This window comes from Cervus canadensis, chromosome 30 (assembly GCF_019320065.1).
Source record: "Cervus canadensis isolate Bull #8, Minnesota chromosome 30, ASM1932006v1, whole genome shotgun sequence".
Taxonomy (NCBI): domain Eukaryota; kingdom Metazoa; phylum Chordata; class Mammalia; order Artiodactyla; family Cervidae; genus Cervus; species Cervus canadensis.
Window position 1 is genome coordinate 21,545,523 of NC_057415.1, and position 17,885 is coordinate 21,563,407.

At 49.0% G+C, this 17,885-nt stretch overlaps 1 protein-coding gene across 3 annotated transcripts in view; it reads left to right on the forward strand.

Moving 5' to 3' along the window:
• Window positions 1–17,885, forward strand: part of SEMA4D (semaphorin 4D) — a 132,286-nt gene that overhangs the window by 1,242 nt on the left and 113,159 nt on the right. The window lies entirely within an intron of this gene.

A 17,885-nucleotide genomic window follows, 5' to 3' on the forward strand; every position in this document is an offset into this window, starting at 1 on the left:
GGGCCTGCCTTCTGGCGGCCTGGGCGCTGTATTTTGGGAATGTTTACTGTGTCCCAGAAACAGGCTGCCTCAGCTAGTGCTGGGGCCAGGATTCTGGCAGAGATAATGCCCCGATTGTCACTTGAACCGTTGATGTCTGTGCACATCGTCTGCAAGAATAAAGAAGAATAAAGCAGACCTGCTCGGAGTACTCCAGGCAACCAGTCCTGCCAGGGGGAAAGCCTGTAGGCATGAGGGGATGGTGAAGGGATTCACTGGGGCATTTCTGGGGACAAAGACTCTCCCTGCCAAGAGGCTAGACCTTCAGATTGCAAAAAGAAAAAAAAAAAAGTTTGTATTATGAACAGCAGGTAAACCAAAGAAAGAAAGAAAACCAAATTGCTGACCCTGAGAGGCAACCCAGCCCTGGTCTACTCTTGAGCTGTGTTATAGGACCGTGAGCTGGCATTCGAGAGGTACTGGCTCCCTATGATTGCTGGAAAATGCAGCGTTACCCCTCTGCTGGTAACGGGCATGCTCTGACAGCCTTCTTTGGGGTCCTGGCAGATGGTGCATCCACCCCAGCTCAGGAGTGGGGTGCAGGGCCACGCCGCACAGCCGTCCAGTGGGTCTGGGGGCAGGGAGATGACCATGATGACATCATTCACTTGTGATCCAGTCCCTGTGGGTTAGCCAAGGCAGGTTTCATCTCAAGCGCCTTCCCCCCTCACCAGGCAGGGATGTCTCGGCCAGTCTTGGGAGCGCACGCTAATGGCTGGCTCTGAGTGAGGGGGGAGGACCATCCGCTGGTGCCAGCACATAGCGAAATCAATAATGTGTTGCAGAGATCAATGGTTTTCTCATTGGTCCTCTGTGCTTCCAAAGAGAGCCTGCCTCTCCCACACTGGGCACGGACAGGTTCAGGCCTCCCACCCCTCCCTCTGGGTTCTGTTTCTGGTTGGGGGTGGATGGGTGCGGCCAGGAGCCACTTCCTGATCCCTTGTGTGGTGAGCCTGGGGCTCCTGGATTGGCAGCAGGGCCCCGTGTCCCCTCCTACCACCAGGCGTCCCCAGTGTCCCTGGGTTAGGCCCCTGCTGTTGCATAAGTGTATTGACTTCCCAATTGTTCCTTAATTTTCAGCAACCTTCCCCTCATGCTAACAATTTGTTCAGAAGAACTCCTGAGAGGGTGATGTGGCAGGTAGTGCATCCCAGTGCCCCCGGCCCCCCATACCCAATCTCTTCTGGGAGTGACAACAGTGACCAAGTTAACCATCCAGGCCTGCAGGGTGGCCATGGGGTGAAGCTGGCCATGTAAAAATACACAAATGAATTTGCCGTCAATTGACTGTCGAGGGTGGCTGCGGGAAGAAAGACTGCTGTCCTTTGTGGGGCTCGGCAGATGCAATCTCCCCTGCTCCACCCGTGCCTCTGGGGCCCTTAGCCATTCAGGGATGTCTCGGGGCGTCACCCGAGAGCGGGCCGGTCAGGCAGGCTCCTCTGCACTGGAGACTCGGCACAGCTCGTGGCCACTGCAGCCTGCCTGCTGTCAAAAGGTGATGGAGAGAAGTGGAGATTTATTAGGAGGAAATATCTGCTGATTCAGTCAAGTGGAGACAGCATGTGAGTGGGCCTTGCCTGGAGCTGGGCTGGCATTGTTCAGTGCACCAATTAAGGTGATCTTTGGGATAAGCAAATTGGTTCATCGCAACTCCTTGGAGTGGCTCACTTTGAGTTGCCTGTCCCTTCCTGAGTGCATGGTCATTTACCTGGTGATATTGTGCCTGGACCAGACATCACAGCAGCCCGGGAGTCGTTCCCCCATAGCTGCCTTCCAGCATGCCCTGTGATCCTCCAGTAGGACTGGGTCCTTTATTTGGTCTAAAAGTCTCAGATGCTCTCTATAAAAGTGGACACTGCACCCCTTCCCCTGGTCACTTCTATGTATTACTCGGGATTGCAGCTTTGAACGAAGTGCAGTTAACCAGCATTTGAGTCAAGAATCACTCCTTTCAAAAATAATGGTATTTAAAGAGACAGTTGGGTATTTGTTGAGTGAACAGTGATTTTTAAAAGATAATTATATTCCTTAACAACAGTATTGTGGTTATGTTCACACAGTCTTTACCCTTTAGCTGTAGATGCTGGAGTGATCTGCAGAGGAAGTGAGAGCCGTGTTTGAGAGCTGTTTCAGATTAGCATGGGTGGGGGATGGGTTGGGTGATGGAGGGGGCAGCATTGACCATGGTTGAGTGGTTGTTAGCTCTGGGTGATGGTATCTGAGGATTTGTTAGTCTCTTCAGTCTTTATCTTTATCTTTAGTCTTTGAAAGTCTTTATCATAAAATAGTTAATGATCTAAGAATCCCATTTCCCCCTTTCAAATGCCATAGGATCCTTCACTTCATGGAGTAGTTGACGTTTACTTTAAAAGAAGTGCTGATGAGTTAAGTGAAAACATTGCTCCTTAGTGTAGACTGTATAGAGTGATCCCCTTTACACATGTATAGGTCATAAAGTGTAGAAGCATCTGGAATGACACCCACTGTGTGTCAGACGGTGACAGAGCACCCTTGGTGGATGAGGAGGGCAGGAGCTGCTCCAGACTCTAGGGATACAGCTCCGAGCAAGAGTGGCTATCCGGCTGGTGACTGGGATGTGAGGGAAGGATATATGTGGGCATGTGAGTTGTGTGAGCTTGGGTGTTGGCAGAGGGTTGAGAAGGGGGTGGAAGGGGACTCTATCCTTTTACCCCCTCACGTATTTCCATGTGGTTTGTTCCTTTTACAGTGGGATTGTTTTTGTAATGAGAAAAGGTATTTGTAAGATGGGATCTCCATTAGGAAATGTTCTTAGTTGCTCAGTCATCTCTGATTCTTTGTGACTCTAAGGCCTGTAGCCCACCAGGCTCCTCTGTTCATGAGGATCCTCCAGGCAAGAATACTGGAGTGGGTTGCCATGCCCTCCTTCAGGGGATCTTCCCAACCCAGGGATTGAACCCAGGTCTCCCACATTGTAGGTGGGTCCTTTACCGTCTGAGCCACCAGGGAAGCCCTTAGGGGATAGAATAACCTGGGTTTTTTGCAATATTTATTTATTTAGCTTCATGGGCTCTTAGTTGTGGTACTTGGGACCTTCAGTCTTTGTTGTGGCATGCAGGTTTGGCATGTGGAATCTAGTTCCCTGACTGGGGATCGTATCCAGGCCCCACCTGCATTGGGAGTTCAGAGTCTTAGCCACTGGACCACCATGGAAGTCCCTAGAATAGCCTGTTTTAAATATTAAATTTCTAAATCTAAATTTATTCAAAATGGATTTGACTTGTAGGAATTCATGTTCCTACACAACATAGTAACATGATGTGGCTTCAGTGAGGCAGTCAGTGGATCCATAGCCATTGTTGCTCTGAGCCTGTGCTCTGTGGGCCATGAAAAAGAGACACCAATACCCTGGCCTCAGCAATAGGGGGGACGAGACCCAGACCCTGAAAATTTAACAGCAATGCCATTCCTCAGTCTGGGCAGTATGCTGAGGTACCATGCTGGCCCTGAGCCATGGGATGGGGAAGACCCTTAGCTCAGACCCACCACGGTCCTGGTTTAAGTGGAGAAGCACATTTCCTTCCATGGGACTTGACCCAGCAACAAAAGCAGTGACAGTCCAGAGCCTTCATGGGTGGATTTCCACTGCTAGTTGGATGACCTGCCACTGTGGGGCTGTTCCACTCATCTTCAGCAGTTGCTGTTTTTTCATTTAGTAGAGGATATGTTAAGTAACTTTCCTCTATAGCAGCAACAACAACAAAACCCATAAAAATGCTAAGTCCACAGAGTGAAAAAGTACAAGTTGCCTGGAATCCTCAGGGCTTCCCGCCCCCTCCATTTTCCTGTCCTATTACAAGAAATTTGAGTTGCTCAAGTACCAGAATGTAATCGGCTTTGATCTAGCATCTGGGTGTTGTTTGGCTCTGAAGCATGTTTTTGATTTTGTTTGCAAGGACACTACGTTCCCGGAGGCCTACTCTGAATAAGGGCCTCAGCTGGACCCCACTTTGTTCTCACCATGTATTTGGGAGTTTTGTTTGTTGTTGTTGTTTACTAGTATTTTCCATGTTTGTGGGGAGGCCACGGCCGGGCCCGCAGTGAGACGGCTCATGTGCTCTGAGCCTTGGGGTCTCGACTCCATGGCCATGAGCTGCCTGCTTTCAGAACAGACTGTAGGCGCACGGCTCATTTTTCCATTGAGATCAGATGTGTTTTCTGAATCTCAGTCCTTTCCAGAGGCCTCAGGGATCCTGTCTGAACAGAGCTGTGCCGTCTGGGCATTCGGGGCACCTAGGAGGTCTGTGTCATTTGTAGGCAAGCTCCCGTCATTCATCTTTTTAGAGCGAAAGAAATTAGGTACTCAGGTGACACTAGTGGTAAAAAACCCTCCTGCCAGTACAGGAGACTTAAGAGATGTGGATTCGATCCCTGGGTTGGGAAGATCCCCTGGAGGAGGGCACGGCAGCCCACTCCAGTATTCTTGCCTGGAGAATCCCATGAACAGAGGAGCCTGGCAGGCTGTAGTCCATAGGGTCACACAGAGTTGGACGCTACTGAAGTGACTTAGCAAGGCCCCTTTCACCTCCACTTCATGAAGTCTCACCACTTCCTCCAGCAAATGTTTACTGAGCTCCAATTACGGCAAGAAACCAAGAGACAGAAGACCCTGCCAACTTGGCACTTGTGGTCAAGCAGCGGGTGCTGGAAGGCTAAGGAGAGGAAGTAAGTCCGAATGTCACGTATTGGGGCCCTAGTGCCATGCAGAAAGCCAGTGTGGGGTCCAGGTGCTCACAGTTTGGGGATGTTTGAGATTCAAAACCAGGTGGCTGGTGGGCTGATGGAGGAGGTGAGGAGTGACCAGGGGGATGTCCTGGTGCACTTTAGCAAGTCCAGAGGGCGGGTGTGGCTGGAGCAGAGGAGCAGCCCCATGCAGGTGATGGGTCTGGCTGGATTCTGGTGTGTTGTGAAGATGGAGCCAATGGGATGGTTGGCTCAATAGAGGAGTCCAAGGTGAGATTCTTGGCTCAGGCAACCCAAGGGATGGAGTGGGCATTGCCCTGAGATGGGGTCTCTGTGGGCACAGCAGCTTTGGGGGATTTGGGAGGGTGGTACCTACAACCTCTGCTGCTGTCCACGTGGAGGTGGTGAGGGGCTTGTTGGGCAAGCAAGGCTGGAGTTGGAGAGAGTGGCCTGGGCCCGATATGGGTCTGGCTGTTGCCAGCACAAAAGTGATGTTTTTAAAGCTGAGTCAGCACAAGATGGCAGAGGAGTTGAATAGATGGAGGAGAGGAGAGGTCCAAGGTCAAGGAACCAAGGAGTGTCATCAGGGCGGGAGAAGCCAGAGGGGTCTGGGGCATCCAGGGCCACAGGAAGAGAGTGCATGGAGAGAAAGGGCTGCCTGGCCGAGGGAGCCAGCCAGGTGAGGAACGAGAATTGTCCTTGGAGAATTGACCTTAGAAACATGGAGGCTGTCAGTGTCCTGACAAGAGGGGTGGGAGTGTTGGGCCAAGAGAAGGTGGGAAGTGGAGCTCAGGACATCAGGAGTTGGTAATTTTTTTGAGAATTTTTCTGGGAAAGGGGCTGAAAGATGGGGGCGTTGCTGATGGGTATAAGGGGTTGTGTTTCAGGTTTTGGTCCTGATGGGAAAGATGGAGTAGGGGGAAGAGTGAAGGAAGTAGGGTAGGGGCCTTGCCCATGTCCTCCAGTGGGGGAGATGGAGGGGACAGACGAGTGGCCACTGTTCCCCTGCAAGCAAACTGTCATTAGCCTCTTAGATGCGCCACTCCTCTGATTGGCCCTGGGGTCCTCAGACAGGGGAAGGGGTCAGGATGGCAGAAAATGGTTATGGAAGCTTGTGACAGCAGAACCTCTGAGCATGGCAGTGGGTGCCCAGGGGTGATGAAGCACTCTTGGGTGGTGAGCACAGGAATTCTGGAGAGCTGAGTTTGCCAGGCTCCCTGGCAGAGAGAGAGATGCCCTTCTGGCTGAGAGGACATCTGTGTGGCAGCAGAAGGGTGAAGGGGGCCTGGTCTTCTGGCCTGATGGACCAGAGGCTGAAAGTGGGGCCATGTCCTCGCACCCAGGATGTGAGCATTTCCCTCTTGATGTTGGCCTGGCATCCCTATACACAGGGCCCGGTCACTAGCCAGGGCCTGCATGTTATCGATTAACACTGCCTTGATTCCACATCCACTGAGCGCACGTGAATGAGGGAGAGAGCCTGTCTCCAGGCGTGGTCCCTATGCCAGCAGCATTGTATTTCCAGACCTGGCTGCAGGTGTGGGTTTTCACCTCCGCCCCCAGGACCCCTGAACCAGAAGCTCCGTGGTAAAGAATCTGCCCGCAAGGCGGGAGACCCGGTTTCGATCTCTGGTTCAGAAAGATCCCCTGGAGAATCGGATTGCAACCCACTCCACTATGCTTGCCTGAAGAATTCCATGGACAGAGGAGCCTGGTGGGCTACTGTCAATAGGGTCACAGAGTTGGACATGACTGAGTGACCAACACTTTCACTTCCAAGGTTGGGCTAAGCACAGCCTGTGGTTGGGAGGTGTACCCTGAGGGCAGACAGGAGAGCTTCTCTCTGGATGCCCATTAGACTTAGGGTGCTTGCCTGTGGAAACAGTGTTTTGTTAACCAGCTTTATTGAGGTATACTTTACATGGAATAAAAGGTTACTCTTCAGTGAGTTTTGACAAAGGTATACAGTTATCCTTGTAGCTTAGATAGTAAAGAATCTGCCTGCAATGCAGGAGACCCAGATTCAGTCCCTGGGTGGGGAAGATTCCCTGGAGAAGGGAATGGCAAACCACTCCAGTATTCTTGCATGAAGAATCCCATGGGCAGACAATGGTTTTGCAAAGAGTCAGGCTCAACTTCGTGACTTTCACTTTCACTTCCAAGCTTGGGCCAAGCAGGGCTTGCCTTTGGGGGAAGTTCACCCTGGAGGGCAGACTGGAGGGGAAAGGCAGGGCCAGTGGGCCCACTCTGGAGGCACATTAGACTTGGGATGTTCACCTGTCGAAACAATGTTTCTTTAACCAGTTTTACTGAGGTATGATTACATACAATAAAAGGCACTGTTCAGTGAGTATTGACAAAGGTATCCAGTGATGCAGCTGCTACCATGATCGTGATGGAGGCCAACAGAGGATGAACTCTGCGGGTGAGGTGCGCCTCACGCATTCATGCTCCCACCGTCCCTGGCTGCTGTCCAGCTCTATAGCAGTTGGGCAGTTGCAACAGAGGTTGTTTAGCCTATTGACTCTCCCCAAACTCCCTGTTGCCTCTTTGCAGTCAACCCTCCACCCAGGCAATCACTGATCTGTCAAGATTAGACTATTAGAAGATTTGTGTCTTTAAGAGTTTCAGAATGGAAGCATGTATTGTAGATTTCTTGTCTTACTTCTTTCCCTTGGCACGTCTTTGAGATTCTTGGGTTTTGCTGTGTGTGTTGTACTTAATGTCTTTCATTGCTGAATCCTATTTCATCATGTGGGTGTGCCATGGTTTATTGATTTATTCACCTGCTGGTGGATGTTTGGATTGCTTCCTCGTCGAGGTTATTATGAATAAAAGTGCCGCGAGCTACAGCGCAACACAAAAGGAAGAACAACCAGTTAAAACATGAGCGAAGATATCTCCAGAGAAGATAGACAAATGACAAATAAACACATGGAAAGACGCTCACCATCATTAGTCACTAGGGAAGTGCAAGACCAAACCGCAGTGAGATACTGCTTCCTTCTTACCAGAATGACTTTCGTTTAAAAAAAAATGGAAAATAGTAAGTGTTGGTGAGCATATGGAAAAGGTGTAAATTTCATACATTACTTTGAAAATGTAAAATGGTGCAGCGACTTGGAAAATAATTTAGGGATTCTTCCAAAAGTTAAACATAGACATGTCATGTGACCCAGCAGTCCTACTCATGGGTAAATACACAAAAGAATTGAAAATAGATGTTCCAACAAAAACTTGTACACCACTGTTCATAGCAGCGCTAATTCACAGTTTGGGAAACAACTCAAATACCTATCAGTGGATGAATGAATAAATAAATGTGGTCCATCCAGGCAATGGAATATTACTTAGCCATTAAAGAAATGAAGTACTGACATGTGCCACAACATGGATGACCCTTAAAAACATTTGACTAAGTAAAAATAGTCAGACACAAAAAGTGCATTGTATGATTCCATTTATATGAAATGTCCAGAATAGGCAGATCCATTGAGACAAAACAAAGCAGATTGGTGCTTGCCAGGGCTTGGGGAAGGGGCGAATGGGTGTGACTGCTTAATATGTATGGGGTTTCCTTTGGAGATGATGAAAATGATTTGGAACTAGAGAGTGGTGATGGTTGCGTATTCTTTAAAATGGTTTAAAAGGTAAATTTTATTTTATATGTATTTTACTGCTATAAAAAGGATATGAAAAATGCTGTATTCATTTGTATGCACATCTGAGAGTGGACATGCATTTTCGTTTCTCTTGAGTAACTACTTAACCAGTAGAACTGTGAGGCTGTGTGGTAAGTGTATCTTTAACTTTATAAGAAACTGGCAAACTGTTTTCCAAAGTGGTTGTATCGTTTTACACCCCTACTGCTAATGTGGGAGCAGTTATTTCACATCCTTGCCAACACTTGCGGTCGTCAGTCTTTTTAAATTTAGTTACTCTAGTGGGAGTTGTGCTCTACCGTAGATATTCTAGTTGCATATCTTTTCCTGTATTTATTAGCTGTTTGTGCTTCTTTTAGGTTTTTGTTAAAATCTTCTGCTGACTTTTTAATTGGGCTATTTATCTCTTATATTTGAGTTCTTAAGAGTTCTTTACGTATTCTGGATTCAGTTTGTTTGTTAGATGTTTGTATTGCAAATATTTTTTCTCTGTGGCTTACCTTTCTATTTGATTAATGATGTCACTCAAAGGGCAGACATTTTTAGTTTTAAGTCCATTTATATCAATTGTCCTTAGCTAGTGGTTTGTGCTTTTTGTGTCCTGTTTAAGAAACTTTGTCTCACCCATCATCATAAAGATTTCCTCCTGTGTTTTCTTCTGAAAGCATTATGGTCTTAGCTTTTATCTACTATCTATTTTGAGTTACCCTTTAACTGGAAAGAGTTTAGGGTTGAGGTTTATTGTTTTGAGTGTGTATACCCAGTTGTTCCTGCATGTTTGAAGAGTAAATGAGAGTCTGTGTGGCTTTGTTTCAGGACTCAGTTCTAGTCCATTTTGGCTTATTCACCATTGGCCTGAAAACTGCGCTGTCTTTCTGACCGTTGTTTTACAGTAATTTTTGAAGTCATGTAGTGAGCCTTCCAGTTGTGCTTCCTTTTCAAAACTGTGTTATCTTGTCTAGATCCTTTGCATTTCCATATAAATTTAAAATCAGCTTGCCAGTTTCTACGAAAACAACTGCTTGAATTTTGATTGGGATTGCATTAACTCCTTAGATCACCTTGAGGAATATTGGCATCTTATCAAGACTGAGTTTCAGCCAGTGACCATGGACTGTCTTTCCATCTGTGTTCACCTTCCTTCATTTCTCTTAGCAGAAACTTGTAGCAGTCAGTGTAGGTCTTATATGTGTTTTATCACATTTATTCATAAGTATTTTATGATTTTAAATGTTACAAGTGGGTTTTTAAATTTTAAATTTTCCAGTTGTTTATTGCTACTGTTGGAACATTGTATGGTTGGATGGCGTCACCGACTTGATGGACATGAGTTTGAGCAAGTTCCGGGAGTTGGTGATGGACAGGGAAGCCTGGCATGCTGTATAGTCCAACAAGTTGCATGCAGAGTCACACATGACTGAATGACTCAACTGAACTGAATTGCTACTGTATATAAATGCTATTGATTTTTATATTGTTTATCTTGTGACCTTTCTAAATTCTCTTATTTGTTTCAGTAGCTTTTTTGTAGTCCTTTAAGATTTTTACACAAAGATAATCCTGACAGTTATAAATAGGAACCATTTTACTTCTGTCTTTTCAGTTTAAATGCTTTTTATTTCTTTTTCTTCCTTTATTCCATTGTCTAGGATGTTCAGTGCAGTGTTTAACAGAAATGGTGACGATGGATACTCACCTGTTCCCAATCTTAGGAAGAAGGAACTTAGTATCTTTTCATTAAATATGATGTTAGGTGAAGATTTTATGTAAATGCATTTTTTGAGGTTGAGGAAATTTTCTAGTTTGCATAGAGTTTTTATCGTTAGTGGATGTTCAATTTTGTTATATGCTTTTTCTGTATCTGTTGAGATGATCATATGGTTTTTCCTCTTTTTTTTGATAAATATGGTGAATTACAGTAGTTAATTTTTGAATGTTAGACAATATTTCATTCCTGGCACAAAACCCAGCTGGTCATGATAGTATTATCTTTTTTCTGTATTGCTAGATTCAATTTGCTACAATTTTGTGAAGAATATTTAGAACTATATTGATGAGGGATATTGTAATCTTTTCTTGTAATCCCTCTGTCTGGTTTCTGTATCAGGGTAATGTTGGCCCCACACAATAATTTGGGAAGTGTTTCCTCTTCATTTATTATTGAGAGTTTTTGTAGGACTGGCATTGTTTCTTCCTTAAACATTTAACAGGATTTATTAGTTAAGCTGTCCTGGATTTTCTTTATGAATTCGGTCCATTGACATAGAGCTATGAAGACTTTCTGTTTCTTCTTGAGTCAGTCCTGTGATGTGTGTGTTTCAAGGAATCTGCCCATTTCACTTAAGTTGTCAAAGCTGTTGGCATAAAGTTGTTGATAATATTTCCTTATTGTCATTTTAATGCCTCTGGATTTGCATGGCTTTCCCTCTTTCATTTCTGAGCCTGGGATTCTTGAAAAAAATGAAGCAGGACAAAACCCCTGTGTCTGTCCCCACACCCGCCCAGTTACATCAGAATCTCCTGGGATGGGAGGGAGGGTGTGGATGTGTAGTTTTGACAGCTGTTCAGGTAATTCTTGTGCAGCCAGAATTGAGAACCTTTGACGCAGAGGAAGGAGGGATAATCTTTACTTACTGGTGGTCTGGGCAGGCCTCCCAGAAGGGGGAGAAGGAGGATCTGAAAGAGCGGAGAAGGACACAGGGGCCTTGTCTCAACACAGGGTCTGCATGGAGAACACCCGGCCAGTGGCCTTGATGGGGCTTTGAGTTTGGTGTGGGCCCTGGGTGGACCTGCAGGTGTGGAGGGCATTCTCTACATGCCAGATTTTGGAGCCAGTGAAAAATAGGAAGGAAAGCAGCTGGCCAGGAGACAAGGAATGCCAGGCCACATAGCCTAGACTTCCTTCTCTGCAGGGTTGGTGTTTGTTTTTAAGTGTGATTTACTGAGGGATAATTTGCATTCAGTCCTTAAGGAGATTGGCCCTGAATATTCATTGGAAGGACTGACGCTGAAGCTCCAATACTTTGGCCACCTGATGAGAACAGGAAAAGACTTTGATGCTGGGAAAGATTGAGGGCAGGAGGAGAAGGGGATGACAGAGGATGAGATGGTTGGATGGCATCCCTGACTCAATGGACATGAGTTTGAACAAACTCTAGGAGATGGTGAAGGACGGGGAAGCCTGGAGTGCTGCAGTCCTCGTGGTTGCAAAGAGTTGGACACGACGGAACGACTGAACAACAGCAATTTGTGTTCAGCAAAATGCACCCATTTTCATGTCCAGTTCTATGAGTTTTGAAACACAGTCATGTAACAATCACCAGATCGAGATAGAGAAAATCTCTGTAACTCCACAGATTTCCTTGTGTCCATCTGGAGTCAGATCCTTCCCCACCCCACCCACTCCCAGCACCCACGAATCTGTTTTCCATCCTTAAAGACTTCTCCAGGATAATGGACAAGTGGAGTCATACAGTGTGCGGCCTCTGGGTCCAGCTTCTTTCACTCTGCCTAATTTTGTAGGGGTTTGAGCAGTAATTGATGTGATCAGAACCATGGTGAGTGCTGACTCTGACATCTGATTTGTGAATCAGAAAGATGAGGATGGAGACAGAGAGGCCACTATGGGAAAGAGTGACAGCGATATTCGTGGTGATCTTATTGTCAGTGACCTGCCACCAGCCTTCTATACCTGCCTCGTGGAGTTCTAACCACAGCCCTATCAGATTGGGATAGTTCTTCTGTCTTTTACAGGTGAGGATGTTGAAAATGGAGAAACCAAGGTGTGGTGGACCCAGCATGTGAACGCGGGGGCTGTGGCTTGAAGCCTGCCGGGAGGGGTACTTGCCAGACACAGCATCTGATGCACACACTGAGGGGTGGCCGTTGGTTGAGGTATTTAAAAAATGTTAAAGATGCCTGTACCCTCGGCCATCACAGTTCATTGTCTGGAAATTTATGCTGAGGAATCATGGTTGCAAAGAAGCATTTATTAGAAAGGGTGTCAGGTGTTGATAAACAGAAAACCCAGATACCAGCTGAAAGCTGCTGACAGATGGTCAGAGACGAGGAGATACAGTTAGGCTAGCCAACCTCTAAAAATAGTAGTATAAAATATGACTAATTTGATGTATCACATCAAGGACTAGGAACTATTCCTAAACCAGGGCATACAGTGAGGACCCATAATTTATCTAGAAAGCATTAGACAGACTGTGTCCAGAAGGGAGGGTCACGTGGTTCGTTGACAATGTGGTTTTTCTTTTCTCCTTGGTGCTTGTCTGCATGACTCCAGTTTTCTGCAGCAATAAAGGAAAAATAGAAAAATGGAAAAAACACAACTGTAGATCACACACACACATGTCATATGCCTTGAGAGTCTCACACACTTTTCATAGACCTGTTATACCTGCCTGGTTTAAAAAGCGGGTGGGAGCTCTTTCTGTTGTACTTTTAAATGGGAAGCATACGCTGGCCTGTCCAGATAGAGTGGGAGTAGATGCTTGAGTGAGAATGTGTGGCTGCCGTGAGCCCTGCCCCGGGGGGTGGGCCCGCTGCCCTCCTCCGTGCCCAGCTCAGCAACAGCCTGCTCTGATGGACGGCCTGGGTTTGACCGGGAGTCAGCCTTGTGTCGTGTGTGTGTGGGTGTGTGGCCTCAGCAAGGCCTGACCATTCATGAGTGGGGTCAGCAGCATCTGGGGGCTGTGGGATTACAAAATGAGGTGACAAGTGAAATGTCCCTTCTTGGTTATCTTTGAACTGGGATGCTGATAGATTTCAGTGTCATATTTAAAACCAAGCTTCAGAGAGGTTTCAGTCCTTATCTAATGTTGCTGAAAACATTTTATTAGAATATTAAAACTTAATGGCTGCTTTCGGGACCCTGAGGGCAGCTCATAGTAAGACATGCATTTATTCTGTAAGGCAGTGAACCTGCTTATATGTGTGTACATACGCATGCACACACATTTATGTATACATACACACACCTGCACTTAAAATCAAAGTTTTCTCGTGAGAGCATGTACCCCTAACTACATATGATACTCTCTGATATTTTGTTCAATTGCATCTTGTTAAAAACTGTGTTTGCACCCCCCCAGATTGAAAAATACTGAACCCGATTTTGTCATCTGGCCTTCTGTGTGACTGCATGGACATTTTAAACTTTTGGCATTAAGCAAATGTGTGAGGACTTTGGATTGTCGTTTTATTTCCTGCATCAGCTACTGGCTGTGGTGCCCTCTCCTGTGGTTTCTCTAAGCCTGGCGCTGAGCACAGCCTGGAGCCTGGAGCAGAGGGGCGCCCCCCCAGCTGCCCTTCCCCAGTTGCCTGGGGAATGCATGCTCAAAGGCCATACATGGCAGGGGGAGGGGGGAGCCAGGAAACTAGGTCAAAGCAGAGCCCCTGAGCCTCGGAAGTGGATCACTGGCGCAGGTCTTTGAAACCTGAGGGACTGGCTTGGGTTTCAAATGTGGGCTCCCTTGGGCCTCCCTGGAAGCACGGCCCCCCTCCTTTATGTTTATATCCTCTCCGCTTAGTGGACAGGACCACCAACGGAGCAGGGCTTGGTTTTCCCTGGCAACCCGGGAGGGGATGGGAACACAATTTTTAAAATAGATGCTGAGGGCCTGGAGAGCGGGCCCTGGGAGACGCAGGTCCCCACAGGTCTGCAGTGATGGCTCTGTGGCCGCCTGAGCTGGTGGGCACAGACTTTCTGTCCTGGGAAGAGAGCCCCACTTAGAGTGAGTGGAAAGGGCAGACGTCCGCTTCGAAAACAAGTGAGACCCGGAACACACATGCTGTCTCATCTCTTCCCGGGAGAGGATGCTGCGTGTGCACATACCAGCTCTCTCCCAAGGCCTGGACTTCTGCTAAGATGTTTTGTGTCAGGACTGTTTTCAGGCCTTTTCTAGCATTTATGTTGCAGTCCCTAGAGACGGAAAAACTTTCCCCAAGCACAGCTCCTTTCATTAGCCACGACAGCTGCCAGTGTCCCCAGCCTGCTGGCCGGGGGCGCGGGGAGCAGCGGTGTGGCTTCTGTTACCCAGAGTGATCTCCATGAGCTTGGCAGCGGCTGGTAGCAGCACCAGCTGAGAACGTCTGGGCACTTCCCAGAGCAGCCGGGAGCTTGTCCCAGCCTGGCCTGTGCTTCTCTTTGCTCTTTGTGCCATGCCTGTTTGCTCAGAGCTGAAGGGGGATGGGTCTGTTGAAGGAAACGTACTCTTAGGGCTGTGGGGTCACGGTCACTTTCCTCCCAGGCGAGTGCCCTTGTGTGTCCCTGGGCCAGCCCTGGTGTCCTGAGGCATCTTCTCTCCAGGAGAGTGGCCCCAACAGCAGCAGCCGATGGACCAGGGCACGCATCCTCTGAATGCCGGGGCCAGGGCCAGCTTGTTGGGGTCGGGTCCCCCGGGAAAGGCCACCTGGCTTCAGGCTGACCTCTTCCATGGCCACCCACCACTGGCTGCTCGGCAGTGGGTCCCCTCACCCAGCGCAGTGTGGCCTCTCTTCTTTTCCCATCTTGAAATGCAAGGGAGGATCACCCGCAAAAGAGCAGCAGCAGAAGGTCCCGCCTGCCCTTGCTTCTCTATCTTCATCTTCCCATTTGCCTTCCTCCTCCTCCAGTGAGACGTTTGCACTTTTACAGTAATGCACACGTGACCTTGCTTTGCTCACAAATGGAGCCCGACTGTGAGGCGCCCGGAGCACCAGCAGGCCCTTCTGGCACTCCGCCCCAAGGATGCTGTCCCCACTCAGCGCGGCGGAGGTGCGTCTGGCTGGGTTCGACTTGCGTACACTGGATCCTGCAGTGCCTGCGTGGGTGTCCCTCAGCTCCTGTGAGTGGCCTCGGGCCCCGCTGCACGCCCGGCGCTCTTTCCTCATCCCAGCTCTCCAGCATCCATCTGGGGCGCGCGCCACAGTTCACGCACTCACTGTGCTGTTGGCTTGGTTTCTGGCTTGGTCCATTATGAATATGGCTTGTAAACATTCTTGTCCCTTTAGTCTCCATTGAGGACGCTGGGGGTCCTCGATTATCTGTAGTTCCACTTCCCAGGGCAGCTTGCCTCCATCTGTAACGGGGCTCCAGGAATTGGGGTCTCAGACTTAGCTCGCTGGTACCCCTGGCTCCAACTTGCTTCAAGCCCCTCCCCCACCAGGAGCTGCCCCCCACCTCCCCGGGAAGGGCTTTGGGCCTCCTTATCCACCCTCTGTTGCCATCTCACCCCTTGGGGTCTCTCCAGCTACACCCTGCTCCTTGCTACCCTCTGCTTTCCCCCACCTGGTGGGCCCAGCAAGGCCTGGTGGAACAGTCCCTGGTCGTTCAAATGTGGTGGCTCTTCTCTGCTCTGCAGTTCGGTCCCGCTGCACCATACTCCGTCACTCAGCCGTGCTGCTCTTCACGCCCTCAGTGAGCAGGGGGCATGCCTGGCATGTCCCGGGCACCATGCGTGCAGCAGGGCACGGGGATGTGGAGGGAGAGCCCATCGCACGTGGTGCCACCAGCTGAACTGCAGTGACCCGGGACGTGTGCCTGGAAGGGAAAGTTGGGGGTGGGTGTTGACCAGCAGGGACGGGCTCGAGGGGTCTAAACCGGGAACTCTGAGCTGGAATTCAGAGACAGCAGGAAACAGCCAAAGCCGAGCGGGGACAGAAGCTGTGGCAGTTTAAACAAAGCACGTGGCTGTAAATGCATTGACGCTGCTGTTACTGAGATGCCGTGTCTGCCTTCCCTTGTGACTGCTTGGATCTTGGAGCCCTGAGATGCTAAGTAAGGGGCTGATGGTCCTCACGCTATGAGGAAGCCCAACCCCCTCAAGGCCATGTAGCACTGGGACTGCAGTGGACAGTACCGGTCTCTGCTCCCTCCTCGCCAGGCCCTGACTTGGGAGGGGAGTGGCCTTTACGTGATCTCAGCCCTTGGCATCAAGACCCCCCAGCAGCGGCCTCAGACTTTGAGATAAGTGTCCTGCTGGGGCCCGTCGCGACTCCCGGCCCAAGGACTGTTAAGCGTAGGGAAGTATCTTGGGCCACCAAATCCAGGGTGGTTTGTTACATGCAGCAGTGGCTAGACCAGAGCGGTGGCTCCCCCAGAGAGTGGGTGGGGCCTTGGGGTGGAGTAGGAGTAGTCCAAGACACAGGTGCTGGGTGGGAGGGAGGGCTGTGAATCATAACAGGTGCAGTAGTGGTAATTACCTGAGTTTTCATCCTGCACTTCTCATTGTCTGTGTAGCCGGGAGGCCTTCTGCCTTCTCCTTAAACTGACCATGAAGGAAACATGCTTATACATCATCGAATCATGACATACACGCATGTTTCCTAGGGTCGCCATAAGAAAACTTCACAAAATGAATGGCTTAGACAACAGAATATCCTCGCCCAGTTCTGGGGACCAGGAGTCCAAAAATCAAAGTTTTGGCAGGGCCGTGCTTCTTCTGAAGGCTCTGGGATAGGACCCTTCCTGCCTCTTCCAGCTTCTCTTGTCTCCAGGTGTCCCTTGGCTTGTGGCCACATCCCTCCAGGACCTGCCTCCATCTTCACGTGGCCGTCTTTTTTGTGTCTCCCCTTCATGATGCTCTCACAAAGACCTTTGTCAGTGGATTTAGGGCCCATCCAGGTGACCTGGGATGATGGCATCTTAACTGTGATCTGAATGATATCTGCAAAGTCCCTTTTTCCAAATAACATCACTTCTCAAGCTCTGAGTGAATGTTCTTTGCCGCCGACTGTAGTGCATGAGTGGAGAAGGAAATGGCACGCCACTCCAGTACTCTTACCTGGGAAAGTCCCATGGACGGAGGAGCCTGGTAGGCTGCAGACCATGGGGTCGCTGAGTCGGAAACGACTGAGTGACTTCACTTTCACTTTTCTCTTTCATGCATTGGAGAAGGCAATGGCACCCCACTCCAGTACTCTTACCTGGAAAATCCCATGGACGGAGGAGCCTGGTAGGCTGCAGACCATGGGGTCGCTAAGAGTCGCAAACGACTGAGCGACTTCACTTTCCACTTTCATGCATTGGAGAAAGAAATGGCAACCCACTCCAGTGTTCTTGCCTGGAGAATCCTAGGGACAGAGGAGCCTGGTGGGGTCTATGGGGTCGCACAGAGTCAGACACGACTGAAGCGACTTAGCAGCAGCAGCAGCAGCAGTAGTGCATGAGAAGGCAAGAGAAGAACCGAGTGGGGCCGGGAGGAGGCGGGTGGCCCTGGTGGAGCAGGAACTGGCTTGGTGGCCAGCTGCAGGGAGGGGGGTGTGGGCTGGGGCTGGCAGGCATTCACCTTCTCCAGGATATAGTTCATCGAGGCTTTATCAGCAGGAAAATGGAAACCGCGGCCACTTTCTGACTTCGTGGGAAGTTATCGAAATGAGAGTGTGGTGGAAACTCACTGCTTTGTTAAATAATTTTGCATTGACTCAGAAGGGAAACAGGAAAGGGCCTTCTATCTTTTTATGTGAGTTTTT